Source organism: Amblyraja radiata, chromosome 14 (assembly GCF_010909765.2).
Source record: "Amblyraja radiata isolate CabotCenter1 chromosome 14, sAmbRad1.1.pri, whole genome shotgun sequence".
NCBI classification, from domain to species: domain Eukaryota; kingdom Metazoa; phylum Chordata; class Chondrichthyes; order Rajiformes; family Rajidae; genus Amblyraja; species Amblyraja radiata.
In genome coordinates, this window is record NC_045969.1 from 20,730,467 (window position 1) to 20,749,279 (window position 18,813).

General features: G+C 41.4%; 1 protein-coding gene across 4 annotated transcripts in view; it reads left to right on the forward strand.

The window, feature by feature from the left end:
* The window catches only part of nhs (NHS actin remodeling regulator), a 350,753-nt gene that overhangs the window by 4,728 nt on the left and 327,212 nt on the right, over positions 1–18,813 (forward strand). The gene's annotated exons all lie outside the window — the stretch shown is intronic.

An 18,813-nucleotide genomic window follows, 5' to 3' on the forward strand; every position in this document is an offset into this window, starting at 1 on the left:
TAGGAATCTGAGAGGTAGCTTTTTCACAAAAAAGGTGGTGGGTGTATGGAACAAGCTGCCAAAGGAGGTAGTTGAGGCAGGGACTATCCCAATGTTTAAGAAACAGTTAGAAAGATAAATGGATTGGACAGGTTTGGAGAGATATGGGCCAAACGCGGGAAGGTGGGACTAGTGTAGCTGGGACATGTTGGCTGGTGTGGGCAAGTTGGGCCAAAGGGCCTGTTTCCCCGCTGTATCACTCTGTTTCTCAGAATGGAGGGAATAAAGTAACCATGAAAGGAACTGATCTCTCTTTGGAGTGGTGAAGTGGCACAGATAGTAGTGATGTTTCCTCACACCTCAGGAGTTACCTGTGTGGAGTTTGTATGTTTTTCTTGCATAGGTTTCCCCCATTTTCTGGCTACCATAAATCTCTCATGGTATGTCGGGGAGTGGTGGAATATGGGGAGGTATGATGGGAGTCTGGAGAGAAGGGAAGGTTGCAGGGAAATTTATTGAGAGAATGGAATTGCTCTGTGAGCCTGGATACATTCCATAGGCTGAAATATGCTCCTATGTTGTAAAGAAATATGGTATAAATAAGGGTGCCAAATCAATTGGAACTGTCTTGATCACACACTACAAGCATGTGCAAGAAACATTGATTATCTCTGCCAGTATGACATAAGCACTTAACTATTGGGCTTGAGATTAAATATTGTCTTCTTTTAGTTACCTGAGTTGATCCATACAGTGCCCGCCATAATGTTTGGGACAAAGACTCATCATTTATTTATTTGCCTCTGTACTCCACAATTTGAGATTTTTAATAGAAAAAAATCACATGTGGTTAAAGTATACATTGTCAGATTTTCATAAAGGCCATTTTTATACATTTTGGTTTCACCATGTAGAAATGATAGCTGTGTTTATACATAGTCCCCCCCACTTCAGAGCACCATAATTTTTGGGACACATGGCTTCATAGGCGTTTGGAATTGCTCAGGTGTGTTTAAATACCTCCTTAACGCACGTATAAGAGAGCTCTCATGACCTAGTCTTTCCTCTAGTCTTTCCATTACCTTTGGAAACTTTTATTGCTGTTTATCAACATGAGGACCAAAGTTGTGCCAATGAAAGCCAAATAATCCATTATGAGACCGAGGACCAAGAATAAAACTGTTGGAGACAACAGCCAAACCTTAAGCTTACCAAAATCAATTGTTTGGAACGTCATTAAGAAGAAAGAGAGCACTGGTGAGTTTACTAATCGTAAAGGGACTGACAGGCCAAGGAAGACCCCCCACAGCTGATGACAGAAGAATTCTCTCTATAATAAAGAAAAATCCCCAAAAGCCTGTCCGAGAGGTCAGAAACACTCTTCAGGAGTCAGGTGTGGATTTGTCAATAACCACTGTCTGCAGAAGACTTCATGAACAGAAATACAGAGGCTACACTGCAAGATGCAAACCGCCGTTAGCCGCAAAAATAGGATGGCCCGGTTACAGTTTGCCAAGAAGTACTTAAAAGAGCAACCACAGTTCTGGAAAAAGGTCTTGTGGACAGATGAGACAGAGATTAACTAATATCAGAATGATGGCAAGAGTAAAGTATGGAGGAGGAAAGGAACTGCCCAAGATCCAAAGCATACCACCTCATCTGTGAAACACGGTGGTAGAGGTATTATGGCCTGGGCATGTGTGGCTGCTGAAGGTACTGGCTCACTTATCTTCATTGATGATACAACTGGCTCACTTATCTTCATTGATGATACAACTGGCATAATGAATTCTGAAGTGTATAGACATATCCTATCTGCTCAAGTTCAAACAAATGCCTCAAATGGCTGGTGGTTCATTCTACAGCAAGACAATGATCCCAAAGATACTGCTAAAGCAACAAAGGAGTTTTTCAAAGCTAAAAAATGGACAATTCTTGAGTGGCCAAGTCAATCACCTGATCTGAACCCAATTGAGCATGCCTTTTATATGCTGAAGAGAAAACTGAAGGGGACTAGCCCCCAAAACAAACATAAGCTAAAGATGGCTGCAATACAGACCTGGCAAAGCATCACCAGAGAAGACACCCAGCAACTGGTGATGTCCCTGAATCGCAGACTTCAAGCAGTCATTGCATGCAAAGGATATGCAACAAAATACTAAACATGACTACTTTCATTTACATGATATTGCTGTGTCCCAAACATTATGGTGCTCTGAAATGGGGGGGACTATGTATACACACTGCTGTAATTTCTACATGGTGAAACCAAAATGTATAAAAATGGCCTTTATTAAAATCTGACAATGTTCAGTTTCACCACATGTGATTTTTTTTAAAATTACAAATCTCAAATTGTGGAGTACAGAGGCAAATAAATAAATTATGGGTCTTTGTCCCAAACATTATGGCGGGCACTGTACCAGTGTTTGATGTGTGGTCATAGAATTTAGCAGATGCATGCATGGTGGGATGAGATCTATCCTGTACATATGCTTTGCACCTCCAGAATTTTTGCTGAATAATAGAGGAAGATTCTTGAATTCAGAAGAAGCTCAAACAGCTGCAGCAGGAAAGAAATGTAAAGACCTGAGTTCAAAGACTTTTAGATAGTTTTGAAGTTCATCTATTTCCTCATAAAGTTATCTTGTTTGAAATGTAAAGTCATTTGTCATTGAAAGTATCAGTAGTATTTGGTTCTCAAATGTCTTGACGATCAGGGTCTCAAATAAAATCAACCTAACTATATTTGGTTTATAGTCAACAGTGAATCAATAAACTATTAGTCTGACAGGGCTAAGAAATGCTGGCAGGTGACTAAACCTTTTGCAGTAATGGTAACATCTGGAGATTTATATTTTGTAATTATAGCATCAGTTACTTTTAATAGCCGTTTTTGCCTGCAAGAGGCTGTCAAGTCAACTGGTCATAAATTATTAGTTAAATTAGAATGCAATTGTTTTCATTGGGAACCAGTCTATGGGTGTGCCCTGGGAATAGTAATTGGCCCTTGATGGTATTTTTCATAAATGCCTGCAATTCTTAGTGTTGTAGAGTTCATGCAGAATAAATGGAAAGAGGAAAGGGAACTTCCTAAATGATTATACTTTATGAATGGATTTAAGAATGTAAGCTTTGAATGAATGAATCACAACAAATTAAGAATAATCTTAGAACATTAGTTTATTTCATAATGAATAGATTCTTTTCCATTTTTTAATGAAAGGACAGTGTGAAATTGTGCCTGGCTCACTACTGTATTAACGCGGTGTATAGTCACTAAATCTTTCACTATGCTGTGCCATGTGAAGTCGATGTAGTGCTGTAATAGTGGGCCTAATGCTTAATTTACAACTTTAACCTCTGTTTTCGGGTGCTGCTTTTCCACAAAACTATGACTGCCTTTTGTTGGGGGAGGGTGGGAGGTTGCAGATGGGGAGGGAAGGTGTAAAGTCATATTTTTATGCAAAATTTACAAATTTACTCTGCTACTTTGACATAAATGACAATCTCAGGTTAACCTTATAGTGTTAGTCTACTTCGTTAGATTCATTGATTCTTTCTCGTTAACAAAATTATATGTTGGAGGGAAATAAATGATGCTTGGTATAAATCACATTTCAACTACTTACTCAGTTCAAAGGCATTTTGTTCAGGCCTTTCCCCTGTAAACAAGGGGGCACTGCCTTCTTATTGCATTTAGCACTATTCTAACAGCAGTTTGCTACAAGAGCCAGCTCTTTGATTGCAGGAATGGATAACCTGGGAAAAAACATTCTCAGTGATTGTATGCTCACAAGTTCTAATATTTATTCACTTTCGAAGATATAGCAGAGTGAGTTGCTTGTCGAGCATGAAAAATTAGTTGTGTTTAAGACCTGGAGGCCAGATCAACGGGACTGTTTTATGCACTGTAGGCTCGCACTGAAACAGCTGGCTCTCTGTCTCAAGAATAACAACATATACTCAACTGCTACAGCATGTACACTGTAGGATGTGTGTTCTGCAAACTGTGTACAGTTGTACTAGTTGCAGTAAACAATCAAAGTACCTTGACACAGTACAGATTACATCAAACACCATACATAGGTTAACAAGAATGCTAAAGGCATTCCTCTACTAGGTGAAAGCGTAGGCTTGAGATTCTCTCATATCTGAAAGTATTTCCATACTTTAGCAAGAAAAACATACCGAAGTATTAACTCACCTTTTTGCTCTTGAAAGTGTTAATTTTCCAAGCAGAAAGGAATAATGATTCTGAGTGGCTCAGGTCAGTTACTATGATGCTGCAATATGAACAAACATTGGAGTTCATGTGTAGGAAGAAGCTGCAGTTGCTGGTTTAAACCGAAGACAGACACAAAAGGCTGGAGTAACTCAGCAGGTCAGGCAGCATCTCTGGCGAGAAGGAATTCCTTTTCTCCAGAGATGCTGCTTGACCCGTTGAGTTACTCAACCTTTTTGTGTCTCTCTTGGAGTTCATGATAATGTGTACGTTGTTTAGATGTTGTTCAGATGATAGTTAAAGAAGTCAAGTTGATCCCAGAGCCACCAACCATTTTTTATCACTGTTGATTGTGCAGATGTATTCCAATTAACGTTGCTTTAAAACAGAACCAGAGTTTCCCACATCAGCCAAATGATTCCATTGTCAGGTATCCCATTTGCAGCAGCCTTCACTTCTTGTTACAATCATTTTATCAACTTTTGCATAACAACATGTGGCAAGATTGATTTGTATACATTAATATATGTACATTTTACAAAAAAGTTGCAGGTCAGGTTTTAGAGTTAATATTATAAGCTGGCCTTGATGTAATGGTATTTTTGGGTTCTTTCCTACCACATAGCTGAATAATAATCAAATAATCTGTTTGATTCATATCTTAAATATATAGATATATGTGAGAAATGTGAACAGTCAAGTTTGACAATGGAGAATGGCTCCAGCATCACGTGCATCAGTATTAATATGCATCATGAAGCTTACATTAATTTTTTTCTGACGTTTCCATCTCCTTCAACACCTTCTACAATATTTTTGTCACCTTCAACGTGATCCCATCACCAGTCACATCGTCCCGTCCCTATCCCTTTTCTGCTTTCTGTAGGGCCCACTCTCTCAACAACCTTGATTCGTTCATCCCTTCCCAGCCACCATACCTCCTCCCTAGGCACTTTCCCCTGTAACCGCAGGAGATGTAACACCTGTCTAATACCTCCTCTCTCACTGGGGACCCCAGTAGCTCTTCCAGGTGAGATAAAGGTTCATATGTAGACTAGACGACCATTTTGCTGAACACCTGCAATCTGTCTGTTAAGGACTGCTGGAACTCCCAGTTGCTAATCATTTTAACTCCCCTTCCCATTCCCATACTGACCTTTCTGTCCTTAGCCTCCTCCATTGTCAGAGTGAGGCCGCATGCAAACTGGAAGAATAGCACCTCATATTCTACTTGGGTAGCTTGCAACCTAGTGGTACAAACATTGAATTATCCAATTTCATGTAATACCTTACCTTCCAGCCTGGTGCGCGCATATTTCTCCCACCATCTCCCATCACCACAGTCACCACGCTCTTTTTCCCCTCGTCCCTAAACTCATCTCCCATCCCCGAGGCTCATATTTCCCTTTTATACCCCCTCTTTCACACCCCCACTAGTCCACTTCCACCCTTAACCCTCCCCATGACTTTACATTTCATTCCTTCTCTTCTATCCTTAGCACCTTGTCACCTTTTCACCTCTAGCCTTTGTCAATTACTCCACCCATTTGCAAATCATGCCCCTTCACCTGGATTCAACCACCACTTGCCAGGTTTTGTCCCACGCCCACCTCCTTTTCCAGCTTTCTCCTTGTTACTCCACTCAGGCTGAAAAGAGTGTCCCGACCTGAAACGTCGTCTGTCCATTCCCTCTATAGATGCTGCCCGACCCGTTGAGTTCCTCCAGCATTTTCTGTTTTGCTCAACATTCCCAAATCTGCAGTTTCTTGTGTCTCTGTTTTACATGAAATTTAATGGATTTAATGATGCCAATTGTGCACTGGATTAATTAGGGAAGTTTAGTCACAAAATGGTGCCTTTAAAAAAACCTTTGCTAGAACATCTATGCTCAAATATGCCCAGCCATTTGCAAAAGTTTCTGATGTTAGTTAGATATGTTCAGTGTAAGAGCCTTACAATTTCTCAACTGTCTCCTCCTTACTACAATCAGTCTGTGGAGTCCCAACCCGAAATGTCACCTATCCATGTGCTCTAGAGATGCTGCCTGACCCGCTTAGTTACTCCAGCACTTTGTTGTTTATACTAATCGTGTGCTGCATGTCTGTACAGAAGACAGCGTTGTTTCTGTGCTATGCATGGAAACTTCGCTTGCATTACAGCAATAAAGATTTCGTCTGTTAATGGTTTGCAACTTGATAACTGCAAGTAATGTTGAAGTGTAAAAACTGGAGATTCATGGTAACCACACCTGCTTTGAATCCATGATTAGCTGTTATAATCTCTTCCTCCTTGGACAACATTTCACTGAATGGCTCAGATGGATTCTGTAATAATGGCCAGTGCACGAAGTGAATTAAATCGGTATTAAGACTGTGCTCTTAAGCTCCATTTGGATAGTCTGACTTAAAGAAATGTGATCTGCAATGGGCTGGGGTATAAATTTAACCTCTCAAATTTAACCTCAAATTTGACAGTGAAGAGTGCAGCACATGAACCGTTGCTAAATTAGATATTGACCATGAAACCCAACGGAATCTGTCTTGTTTAAATGTGACCCTTTGCACAAGTAATGTGTACAAGCACTTGAGAATTAATTGATCAGCCCTCTGATGCCATGGGCTTCTGCTGATCCCTACTGACCAAGCAAACCATGAAGATGGTAAGGGAAGAATGGTGAGTCTGACCCAAAACGTCAACTATTCCTTTTCTCCAAAGATGCTGCCTGACCCACTGAGTTGCTCCAGCATTTTGTGTCTATCTTCGGTATAAACCAGTGTCTGCATTTCCTTCCCACACATGGTGGTAAAGGTGCTGGCGTTAGAGAGAGGAAACTTGTGCAGCTTTCCCAGCCCTGACCGACATTCAGGTGGAATCCCTGGTGGAAGTGTAGCTTTGATAAACATCAGAGTGTAAATGGAATCGATTCCCCTTTGATTCCCTGTGGTGGAAGAGTCTAGCACTAATTGTGGTCAAAGCTACCACCGAATAATATCCAGCCAGGCGAGGAAGCTGCAGATGATCAGAATAGCTTCCCCCATCCCACTGTTCATGCTGCTTCTAGAGCTTCCCCCATCCCACTGTTCATGCTGCTTCTAGAGACTGATGATAATACAATAACCCACACCCACTCTGCCACTGAATTACCAACATGACTTGTGACTGGGAATCCAGCATAAAACATTGATTTGAATTGGTTCTATCTATTATCACTGACTACATTGGCTATATATTGGCTCTATATTATCACTGACTATGTTAGAAACTGTGTGCGTGCACAGCCTCAAGCCATGCAAATCTCTTGGATAAGTACAGCCCCTGAAGTCACATTCCAGGTGCACTTAAAACCTTAAAGTGGCTTTAACAAGCGGATTACCTGTGTTCTAATATGCTGTAGGGATTGGAGGAAATGGATATTGGCTGGCATTCAGAGAGAAGGGGTGATTAGCACACACTTTAATAACTAGCATATGCATTTTGTTCTTTTCACTCCCCCTATAAGGTGTGGTATTTGGTTTTATTAGAGACCAGAAGCTACAATAGAAGCTGCTGTTGGTAGCATTGTATCTTATTGAGACAAGCTTAGCACCACCATTATGAGACTTAGCTCTTGAATGACTTACTTCTTGAAAGTCTGAGTCAATCATTTCCACCTGCATCAGTTGCTGGATATTGTGGTTAACCCTACCTGCCTGTGCCACAGAAGGCATAATGTTAGGAAGCAATGTCAAAAAATAACCAGGGCCTCTATTGTTCATATTGACATGTTGATCCATTTTGTCAATGTGAAAAATGGGCAACTATGCCACTTTTTTGCACCTATTTCCCATCATCTTCCTTAGTCATTATCACACTGTTGTTTGTGGGAGCTGTGAGAAATTGGTTGCTGCATTTCCTACCATACTATAGTGATCACACTACAGCAAAATATACTGCAATAGGTATGGAGCACTGGGGATGGCCTATGGCAGGTAAAGCATAGAGTCATCTGCCTGCTTGAACCTCTCTGCCATTAACTAACCAATTGGCTTTTGTAGAGGCTGATTTTACTTGGGGTTTTCACCAAATGAAGTATCACCACAGCTTTGTTACCACATTAACAGTGTCATTTTGCATAGTGGTCTGGTGGCTGATCACTATAGTACGGTAGGAAATGTGGATAGTCAGGGTCTCCCATTCTTGTCGGCGATTTTCCAGGTATTATCAAGAATTGCTGTGTCAACAAGGAAAGAGTGAGCGATTCTTGACAACACTTTGTGAATGGATGACAACAATGGGAGACCCTGTCTGATGAAATATCCCCAGCCACCAGCCTCCTCCCCAAAATTACACTGTTAAAGTGGTAATCAGAGGCACTGTCAACATTTTCCATTACATTTTTCATATGTAGGTGGTGTTATATCACCTTTACAGCTATTAGTAATGATTAAGTACCTGCTGGCATTAAAGATTATAAGTACAAAAAGACTCGGCTTATATTATACATTTATTGCTGCAGTCATTTAGTCATCATAATTTTTCCATAATGAGGGAGGGAATTAACCTCAAAATCAGAAAGGTAGAAAGGTCTCGACCCGAAACGTCACCTATTCCTTCGCTCCATAGATGCTGCCTCACCGCTGAGTTTCTCCAGCATTTTTGTCTACCTTCAAAATAAGAAAGCACTTTTTCACATAAAAGGTGCTGTAAATATGAAACTGCTGCCTCAGTTTGAAGTTCAAAGCAGTAATTGATGGAAAAATTGTCCACAAAGCTTAAAAGATGGACCAATCTGATGGAAATTGACAGATTATTCCAATTCCCTCTTCCCCCAAATGTTGAAAGCCCCCACCAGCATCTTGTCCAAATCACAAAGTAACAGGCATGGATTGGTGTCCAGGCATATGGTGTCTTTGCAACAATAGCTGTTCTTCAGCAGGAGTGGGGATATCTAATGCAATTCCTTGTCCAAGTCTCTTTCCTTTCTAGGCATTCCCTTGGGGAGGAGGATGAGCTGCTTCTACTCCTGCTGAATGGGATGTGAGGTAGTTGATGAAGCCAGTATGGAGACTACCAACTTTTGTTGGTCCTACTCACATAGTAAATATGGTAATCAATGGTGGGAGCAATAGCAACAGTAATCTTTTCCTGGAAACACGTGTACTCTTTGTGGGTGTGGGTTAGTTCTAAAAAGGGCTGAGTTAATGCCCCTTATTTTTGGGTGCAGGGCCAGCACAAACAATATTATCATCGTCAGGTTCTAGTCATGTTTCATTGCTAGCAGTCCATAGACTGCAACGTTCCTGATGTTTGAGACCAATATCCAGGCACATGTCCAGTGCAAAGATGAGTGTTTATTGCCCTGTCCTTCAAATGAAATGGTAAGGGATTCAACCACCCTTTCAAATGGATGTTAAAGGTTTTGCAGCATTACGAGACAGAGCAGGAGTGTTTCCCTCCTGACCTGACTGTGAGCAAAGCTGGTAAAGTAAATGGTGTGGTCATGTAGTACACTGTTGTTTGTAGCTGCCCTGCTGAGTAACTACACCGCAACAGGGCTTAATTTGCATTAATGCATTTTTGATGTCCTGAGGTTGTTGAAAGTTCTGTATAAATTTCTTTCTTATCAGAACTGATGATTTTCAAAGGAAAATGTTGACAGCTGCCAGGTTATTAACAAGCTGATGTCTGTGAGTTGAAGGTACAAAGTGAGTTTGCTGTTCATTGGCCCTGAAAGATGTTTGTTCTCACAGCTGAAATGTAAGATGAAGTATTACCCTTGAAGGTCCTTCTTTCTTTCAAAACAAAATCTTAGCAAATCATTGTGCCCTCACCGGTCGGTATCTGTAATTCAGGATGAAAGGCCAGATCTCTCCTAAGTAATTTATTTTGCAAGGCACTTAAAAGATACGTGTGCTGCCTGTCTGATCCGAGGACTCATAAAGGATGGCGGATTTAATATTATGTCAGTAAATATTCAGGGGACTCCAGACGTTGGATTGCCCCCATTCTTTCAGTCCTGATGAAGGGTCTTGATCCGAAGCACCAACTGTTAATTTCCCTCCACAGATGCTGCCTGACCTGCTGGGTTCCCTTCAGCAGATTGTTTGTTGCTTAATATTATAGTACATCAAACTGGGAAGAGCTGGGGGAGTGTAGGGATTAAAAGACTCTGATTTTAATTAAGTCTAAGTTCACAGCCCTGACATTTCCCTGCATTTAATTGAATCGTAGCATTTCAAGAATCGTGAATAGGCCAGGTGTTATTTTAACAGAATGATTTTTGATATCAGAGTGAAAATGGGATTTGCCATGCATGTCAAATTATAAATCTCTGATATGCCGGGGCTGGAGGTTACTCCTGCTTCACTTAATTTAAATCAATGGTCCAAGAACAATGAAGTTGTTGCAGTGTGACTTACAAGTGATTTGTCATCTCATGCATGTGGTAACATGATTGACATCGTACCTCCCATAGCCATGGAATCAGAAGCTATTAATAATGAATAACAATAGGACTAATTGGAAAGCTCTTGCATAGGGCAGGTATGAGGACAATGGAGTGAGTGGCCTCCTTCTGTGCATCAATTCTGTGGTCTTGTAAGGACGTGTGTAATGATTTACTTTACTTTACTAGCTCAAGGCAGGGCTAGATATATGTGAAAGCTTTCGACTAACTACACCATTTGGAGCTCACTATTGGCATTACAGTGGGAAGTCAGTCTCGACATCTTACTGATGTGTTCAAACATGCGTGTCATGAAGTTGATCATCATAATTCGTGAACTCATGCAAGTCAAAAGTTTAAAAAATGATAATTGCACCAGCAGTGGAACCCACATGCACAGACGGAAACCAATCTAATTCCAAATAAGTGTTTCAAGTGTTAGCTTATTACAAGCCTTGACTTGGTTTGGTAAATGCAGTGATAGCATAGAACACTGTGGCAGCATGCTCGTGTTTGGTTAATGCAATGTTAACTTGGATCAGATCATGTCAGAGTGATAGCCTGGAATACTGTAGCACGTCAGGAGTTTGGTAACTGCAGGAGTAGCTTAGATAGTTGCAGATGGGCCTGGAAGGGTTGATAAATACTGGCTAGGGTCTTGTTAGAGGCTGGATACGCACAATGATAGCATAAAACCATGTCACTGGAGGTGTCAGTAGTTTGATAAATACAATAATAAATAAAAGAGTTTGTTTTGGGCACGTTGCATCCTTCCCGTTCCAAAAATGAAGGTCAAATATAGTGTCCTTCTTGTTGCTCCAGCAGATGTCAGCTAACTCCACAAAACGTGGAATGAACATTGGACGGTACGGCCCAGTTACTAACATATTCATTGGGTCCTGATTTCAACAATGCACATCAAAAAACACAATGTTATTGTAACATGTGCATGTGAATATCATGAGGGAATTGGTCCTCGCATGTCTAACTAGCAAGAGAAAAACTTGCAATTTTATAGTGCTCTTCCCAACACTAGCATTGTGTTCCCAATTATGATCAGCAAATTACTTCTGAAATGTGGTCACTGATGCAGTCAATTTACATATGGTAAGATCCCACATATAACAATGTGATATTTGCCAAATGTCTGTTTTTGCACTGTTAAATGATTTTCTTCAAAATAGTGTTGAGAATGTTTTTATGCCCGCTTACAAGATTTAGATGAGGGTTCAGCTTAATGCCTTATCTGAAAGTTAACACCACTTTAAGAAGTGGAGTATGTGCTCTGGTAATATGTGCTCTGGTAAATTTGCCTGTTTTGCTCCAGTACTCAGTCTTTTGCAAAAGGTCTTGAATTCATAAAATAAATTAGTTTTATAAATTATATGTAAATCTTACAGGAAAGCAGAGAAAAAAAACCTCTCAACTTGAGAAGGTTAATTATGTTCCATTCACAACAAGGAATCTAGCCAGATTTTACAAAGCAAGGCTTTACTGGGTAATGCACATTCCTTTTACTAAGTATACGGCAGGTAGAAGCTACGCTGCTTTTAGATGTTGCCCAATTATAATGTGAAATCAAAGGAATTCTTCCGTAATGTCTCTTGTGAAAGCTATTTGAAGTGGGCAGGACACGTCAAAGGGCAAAGTGGCCCATATATATCTTTAGATGTTTGTTTATTGAAATGAACTAATGCAAACATAATTACTAAAAGCCAAAGTACACTCCCAAACTCAATTTAGACACATTTTCTGTTCCAGTCCAATGTTCTTTTTGGGAAAACATTTGTAAAATCAGTCTTTTTGGAATAATCGTATTTAAGAGAGGGTATATATTAATGGCAGAAGGAAGAGATTAATTTGGATAATACCTAATCAAGCCCTTCAGAAACATCCCAAAGTATTTTACTTGTAACAACCGAATCTGCTCTTTCTGTTCCGCAAATAACCCTTATAAACACCTTGCACAACAGATTACCCCATGAATACATATGACAGAGAAAGCATGTTAATGTGTTATATTTTGTTATGATGAATTACGGTCAGGGTTGGTCAAGGTGACGAGAGAATGCTCTACCTACCGCATCCCACCAGCCAGTTCAGTACCCTGCTCCTCTACCCTCCTCCGTATTCATTTCCCATCCCTAAATCCATATTTGTAATTTTTCCTCTGCCCCTTTTTGCTTCCCCCAGTTCCCTTCCACCTATATCACCTCCCTCTGGCTTTACATTTCACAACTTTTCTAGCCTTATCTCCCCACGCCGGGTCCCAATTGTCTTCCCCTCCCCCCCTCACGCTCATCGACTGCTGATCGCGGGTAGATCGTGTGGCCCCACCGTCACCGAGGCTCCCACTGCCACTGGGGCCCGCTGCTGCCGAGGCCCCACCTGCCACCGAGGCTCCTGTTGCCGCCGAGGCCCCACCTGCCACCGAGGCTCACGCTGCCACCAAGGCCCCACCGCCGCTTACGATGAGGCTAACGCTGCCGCTGATGCTGCCACTGCCGAGGCACCTTTGGCCCAGACAGTCCTCGCTGCCCAGCTTCTCCGCAGTCGCGGGGAGGCCTGTGGGGCAAGTCGGGCCTACCAGGGCGCGTTCCGGTCAGCGGTGTGGTCCATTCCCTCCGCAGATGCTGCCTGACTTGCTGAGTTCCTCCAACAGTTGCTTTTTGCTCAGGATTCAAGCAAGCTCAGCTTCCTGTGACTTCAAGTCATTGATGTTGTAGTGGAGGCTGACCAGAATTGCCTTGGGGTCAACCAAAGGCAAACATTCCCAGGTGTGTGTTTTGCTCACCATTTCACATTGCAAGAACTTTGTCCCGTCTCAACTTAATGCTCTCCTGCCCTCCATAAAGAAAATATAAACTTCATGGTTGATATTCTCTTCCCTTGGCTTCTAAATGTTAGAATGTGTGAATCTAATATACAGAGTCTACCGAGAGAGGCCATCTGAAAAACAAATGGGCTTAATTAAATAGATCAGTTTCCCTCTTATGACAGATCTATTTGACACATTTAAATGGGTAGATTCCAAATGGGACATCTTTGCATTTGGGATAAACTTGAAATAGTATTCATATGCTTCATTGCTTCGTTTCAAAAGAAAATAGATATATTTCTTCTCTTACACCTCTGCTTTTAAATCTTCCCTGAGTGGCCATTATTCATGCAGGAGGAACCAGACTATTTCCCTGGAAGATAATTACATCAAAATCTAATCCTCCTTTCACCTAAGATCTCTATCCCCTGTTCTTAATGTACACTGACAAAGCACAGAATTAGGTTTTGTGGAAAGGTATTTAAAAAACTCTAATATGATTTAAAGAAAAAATGTTTAGTCTCCCCAGTGGCCAAACTGGCGTTCTAAAAATATAAAATGTCCCATTAAATCCCCAGTCTGTAGGTTAGTAGATCTTAACCACTAAGGCTACAATTTTCTTGAATTACATTAGAGAAATTCATTCATAGTTCCTTTTGCTGGCCATTACCCAACAAAGTGGAGGTCTATCAACACAAATGAATCCATACTTCACCAAGTCTGTACCTTTGGGAATTAAGGAGAAATATTTGGTACAAAACAAGGTCACTGAAGAATTGAAGTTTTATTAGATCATTCAATATCCAGAGATGATACACAATAGTAAATGTGAATCCAGACTTATTGCTCCTCAAGGGTTAAACAAAAGCTGTGTCTTAAGTGAAATGAGGTATAAATCAATGAGATCTGATCAAACGAAAAACGAGAAAGTGAAACTTTTGGCAGGGAAACATATAGGCCTTGAATTTCCATTTACCTGCATTGATTATTTGTGCAATTTGATCCCAGCCCGTGTAAACAAATGTGAAACTTTAAGCACAAGTTATGTTCAGTGGAGATCAAGTTTCTGCATTTTTTAAATTCCAATCTAGTACACTTTATTCTTGAAGCTAATCCCGCCCCAAAGTTGTCCACATTGGCAAATCAATTTAATCATCATTGCACGTTTCCATTAATTGTTGGCGCTTGCTGGCCTTCGAGGAGACTCTGAACATGAATCAGTTTAATGGGTACATTAGGTAAATAACAGGCATTAACAGTTTTGACTATAATTTTGAAGAAAAATCTGAAAAACTGATTGGTGCACATCTGTAACTATGAAATTATTCCTTATAGTTGTTTATGTTTTTCTATGACTTAATTAAAATTAAGCAAATTGCACTTAATAGACTGGGCAGATATATTAAAGAAGCTCACTTTTCTTGTGATAACCCCACTTACAGCACCAAGTTACAACTATAAATACATAAGAGTACTATTTTTAAAGTCGTATGGTTTTTAAAAAGCTGCTTTCTGAAACTACTTCTGGTGTATGAAGACTTTAACTGTGTCAGTGTCCAAGTGATCTTGAATGTAATTAAGAGAGGTGCAATATTAGCCATAATCATTGATTAATCATCCAATCATTGATCATGCTCAGAGCTGAAACTCTACACAAGTAACCTGGAAATACAAAATAACACATGTTCCCTGGTTGATACAAATGATTGTTCCCATTTAACACCTTTGATCTTTTTAGCAGAACTGATTGATCTCATTGTTAATTGCCGCTTTAAATCCAATGATGTTTATATGTCTGCTTAATGTATGCCTTTAAGATAGTGGAAGGACTTTGGGGAGTTGGGCAGTGAGCCATTTGCTGGAGAGTAAAAGCGTGTAGTCTTGCTCTTTGCTCTACGAGATGTAGACATTTGGTCCACCTCTATAGTGTTAATGGTTGAGGAACTGGCAATAAATGTTAGCTGAGAGAGAGTTTGGAGATGGGAATGCTATGGAATTCGAAAGGAAAGCGGCTGCATACTCTCTTGTAATAGGTGCTCTTGTAAAAGGTATTCACAGTTTTTCAAACTGTTTTTGGGTGAGTAGAGACTGACATGGTGATTATATCACCTACGGGAGTGATGAAATGTGCATTGCACAAGAAAACTTAATTGGCAAATTGATAGCTAAGAGCAATTAAATGCAAATTGCAGGCTTTGTGAGCTTTGTCAAATAGTTTCTTGATCCTCCAAACAAATGGCCTCATCCAGTGGTTGGGGACACAGTGATATCCTGCAATATTCAACATGTATTTACATTCATGCACAAAATTCATTAGCGTTGGCACAGGTCACTCGGGCAGAAGCAGATCATGATCCTATGATTCAGCAAAACCTAAAGAGGATCAGTTTGACCAGGTTCAAGGCACTGGCCAGCACTAAGAACCACTCCCCTTTAAAACATGTGCTTGCCCATCACTAGGGTTTTCCTTGGACCCCATCGCACCTTGCACCAGCCAACAACCATCCTCTTCTTCTTCTTAAGCCCTTTGCTCCTCTAGGGAGCATAGGCCTTTGACAAATGTCCTCCACCTCACTCGGTTGTCAGCAGTTATTTTGAGAACTCCCCAGTTGAGCCCACTCTCAGACATTTCTGCCTGGACACCTCTTCACCAGCTGTTCCTGGGGCAACCACTTTTCCTTTTTCCTTGGAGGTTCCATTTCAGGGCTTGCCGGGTGATGTTTGTGGCAGGTTTCCTGAGGGTGTGTCCAATCCAACTCCATTTTCTTCGCTCCCTCCTCTTCCTGTCCAGAGTAGATAATGAACTGCCCGCTGACCAATTTGATCTCCCCTGACTGTGTCCATCTTGTTTCAGCCAAGCCCAGGTCTAAGAGATGGTAGCGCACCATTTAGTTGGCAATTGTGGCAGCCTTGCCAGCCTCGACCATGGTTCGGATGCTCCATGTCCACACAAGGATGGATTTCTTTGCCGTCAGAGGGTGTGTCCTTGCTGGTTTGGCTGGGAAGCGTCATGTTCCCCATCGCTGGGGCATCTTCTTCAACCAAGTGTGTAATTTGGTTTTTATTTGTCAAAGTTTCTGTAACTCACACTTTTTTCCAGGGTGGGGTAGTTAACCCCACGCCCAACCCCCAACCTGGAGGACCAGGGACTGCTTCGTCTGCCTCCTCACCTGAGACCTGTCAGGATTGGTTGAACCTGCCAGGGATATGAAACCCCATCCGGCCTAGCTCTCAGGATCACTGGAGTACACAAGCCTCTCCTCCACAGTCCAGGAGAGGCAACAACCATCCAGCCCTCTCCTGTATTTCCCCAAACTGACTCTTGTGGCTCTGGTCCCTCTCCTCCTTCCCTGACTGAAGCCTCTCAACTCCAGGACGTCTCTGCACCATATACCAAGTTTTGCAACACCTGACCCATGCTATCCCTCTAACACCACTCATCATACCCAGGATTGCTTTAAACCTGCCCGGTGGCAAAGTGTGCAGCAGACAGACATTTCTGCAAACAAAGTATGTGAGACTAATTCTGCAGTCCACAACGCCTTGGGCCTTGGGTCCAATAGAATGTTTTGAGGGTGAGAACTCCAACACACACGTGATTTGGGCCACATGAATTTTTATTTTTTATTTTGTTGACGCAGAACACCCGGGCCTATCTACATTTATATTGCTGATGTTGTGCATATTTCTTTTGAACCTTGAAAACTGCAAAGAAAACTGTGTGCAATTAAAGATCACAATTAGTTGCTAGCACTCCATAATGAAATTATTAATGTCATTCCGATCTGTTAGTGTTTATTATTCACAGTTACTCTTGGTATATTCTCATTATGAGTACCATTTTGAACAGATGTACTAATACATGAAAAATGAGACCAACAGAAGGGGTATTGAATCATTCATTTAAAACAAAATCTAGATTGCATTGAAGCAAATTTCATAATCATAAAAATGTAGTTTATTGGTCTGATAGATGTGCATGGTGGCTTGAATGTGCTTCGCCTGTAGAAATGATCCAACGGTTGTACAATTTACAACTTTTTATTTTACCATAAATTAAGTCTCCGTTTGCAAAAGGTTTCATGTGTAAGGCAGACTCTGATTGATCAAATAACACGTGTTGTGCGGCTCTGTTACGTTTATAGTCCGTAAAATGTCAAGAGTCAAGAAACTCAAAACATAGGAATTACCTATCTTTTAGATGATCAGAACCACAATAAAGACAGAGAGATGTAGACACGAGGAACAGCAAAGGTTGGAATTTTACGTAGAGCACAAAGTGCTGGAGGAACTAAGCGGGTCAGGCAGCTTCTTTGAAGGACATGAATAAGCAACATTTTTGGATTTGGACCCTTCTTCAGACAGACTACTAGTAGCCGACTCGGGTTCCTGCCCTTTTCAGCACAGCATTTCAGGGAGAATAATCAGCCCTAAAGGTACACTCCTAACGGCAACCAAACACATTTGGCGGAGTCAGAAGCTGCAGTGGGAAGGAAATGAGTCCTGAGATTGGTGAAAGCACTCGGGCATTCTGATCAGTGAGATAAATGTCTTCTTGGAGGTCCTACCCACCCGAGTGGAGGTCCTGCATGTTGCAGGTCCAGGAGACCTATGAAACTCACCAGCAGAGTCTGGCAGAATGTGGTTCTATTTGTCTCCTGGAGGAGAATCCCCATTCATTTAAGCAATGCTCAAATAAATTTCACACCCTCCTCCCCAAAAAAGTCAAGGTGAGAAACATGCTGCTGAAATATGTTGTAGCAAGGCATTCCAGTAGTTGAATCAATGATTTGTTCAGTGATCTGATCAACTGGTGCAGGACATTCTACCAAGAAGGTTGTGAGGAATTATAATGTGTTACCCGGGCTCTCTCACCAGTATGAGAGCGACGCACTGTGGTCTGGACAGAGTGAATGAGTAGAATGTGGGGCTTTGGATCATGCAGACACTTAATGAAAAACATATCTCTATCTCTTCATCGCCCATGCAATCGGTGGCTCCTTCTTCTGCACTGCTGGGACATAAGGCTACTGCTGTTCTGCTAGGACCTCCCCTGGTAACCTTCCTCCATTCCATTCTCCAGCCTGCACTCACATCACTTGGACACTGGGTCTCCACTCCTCTCTCAAGTACATATATATAGTACCTGATGGTCAGCATGAGCGGGCTGGGCTGAAGGGCCTGTTTCTGTGCGGCATGAATTGCTCACAGGGCCCAGTCCAATTTCACCTGCTGACAGTCGAAAGTGGAAGACAGTCCAGGTTAACTCGACTAATGCATAGAAATGTCACTACTGTGTCATCCATTTTCCAGTCAAATTATTCCTATGAAGTTAAAACATTTTTTTTTAATAATCATGAGTTGCAG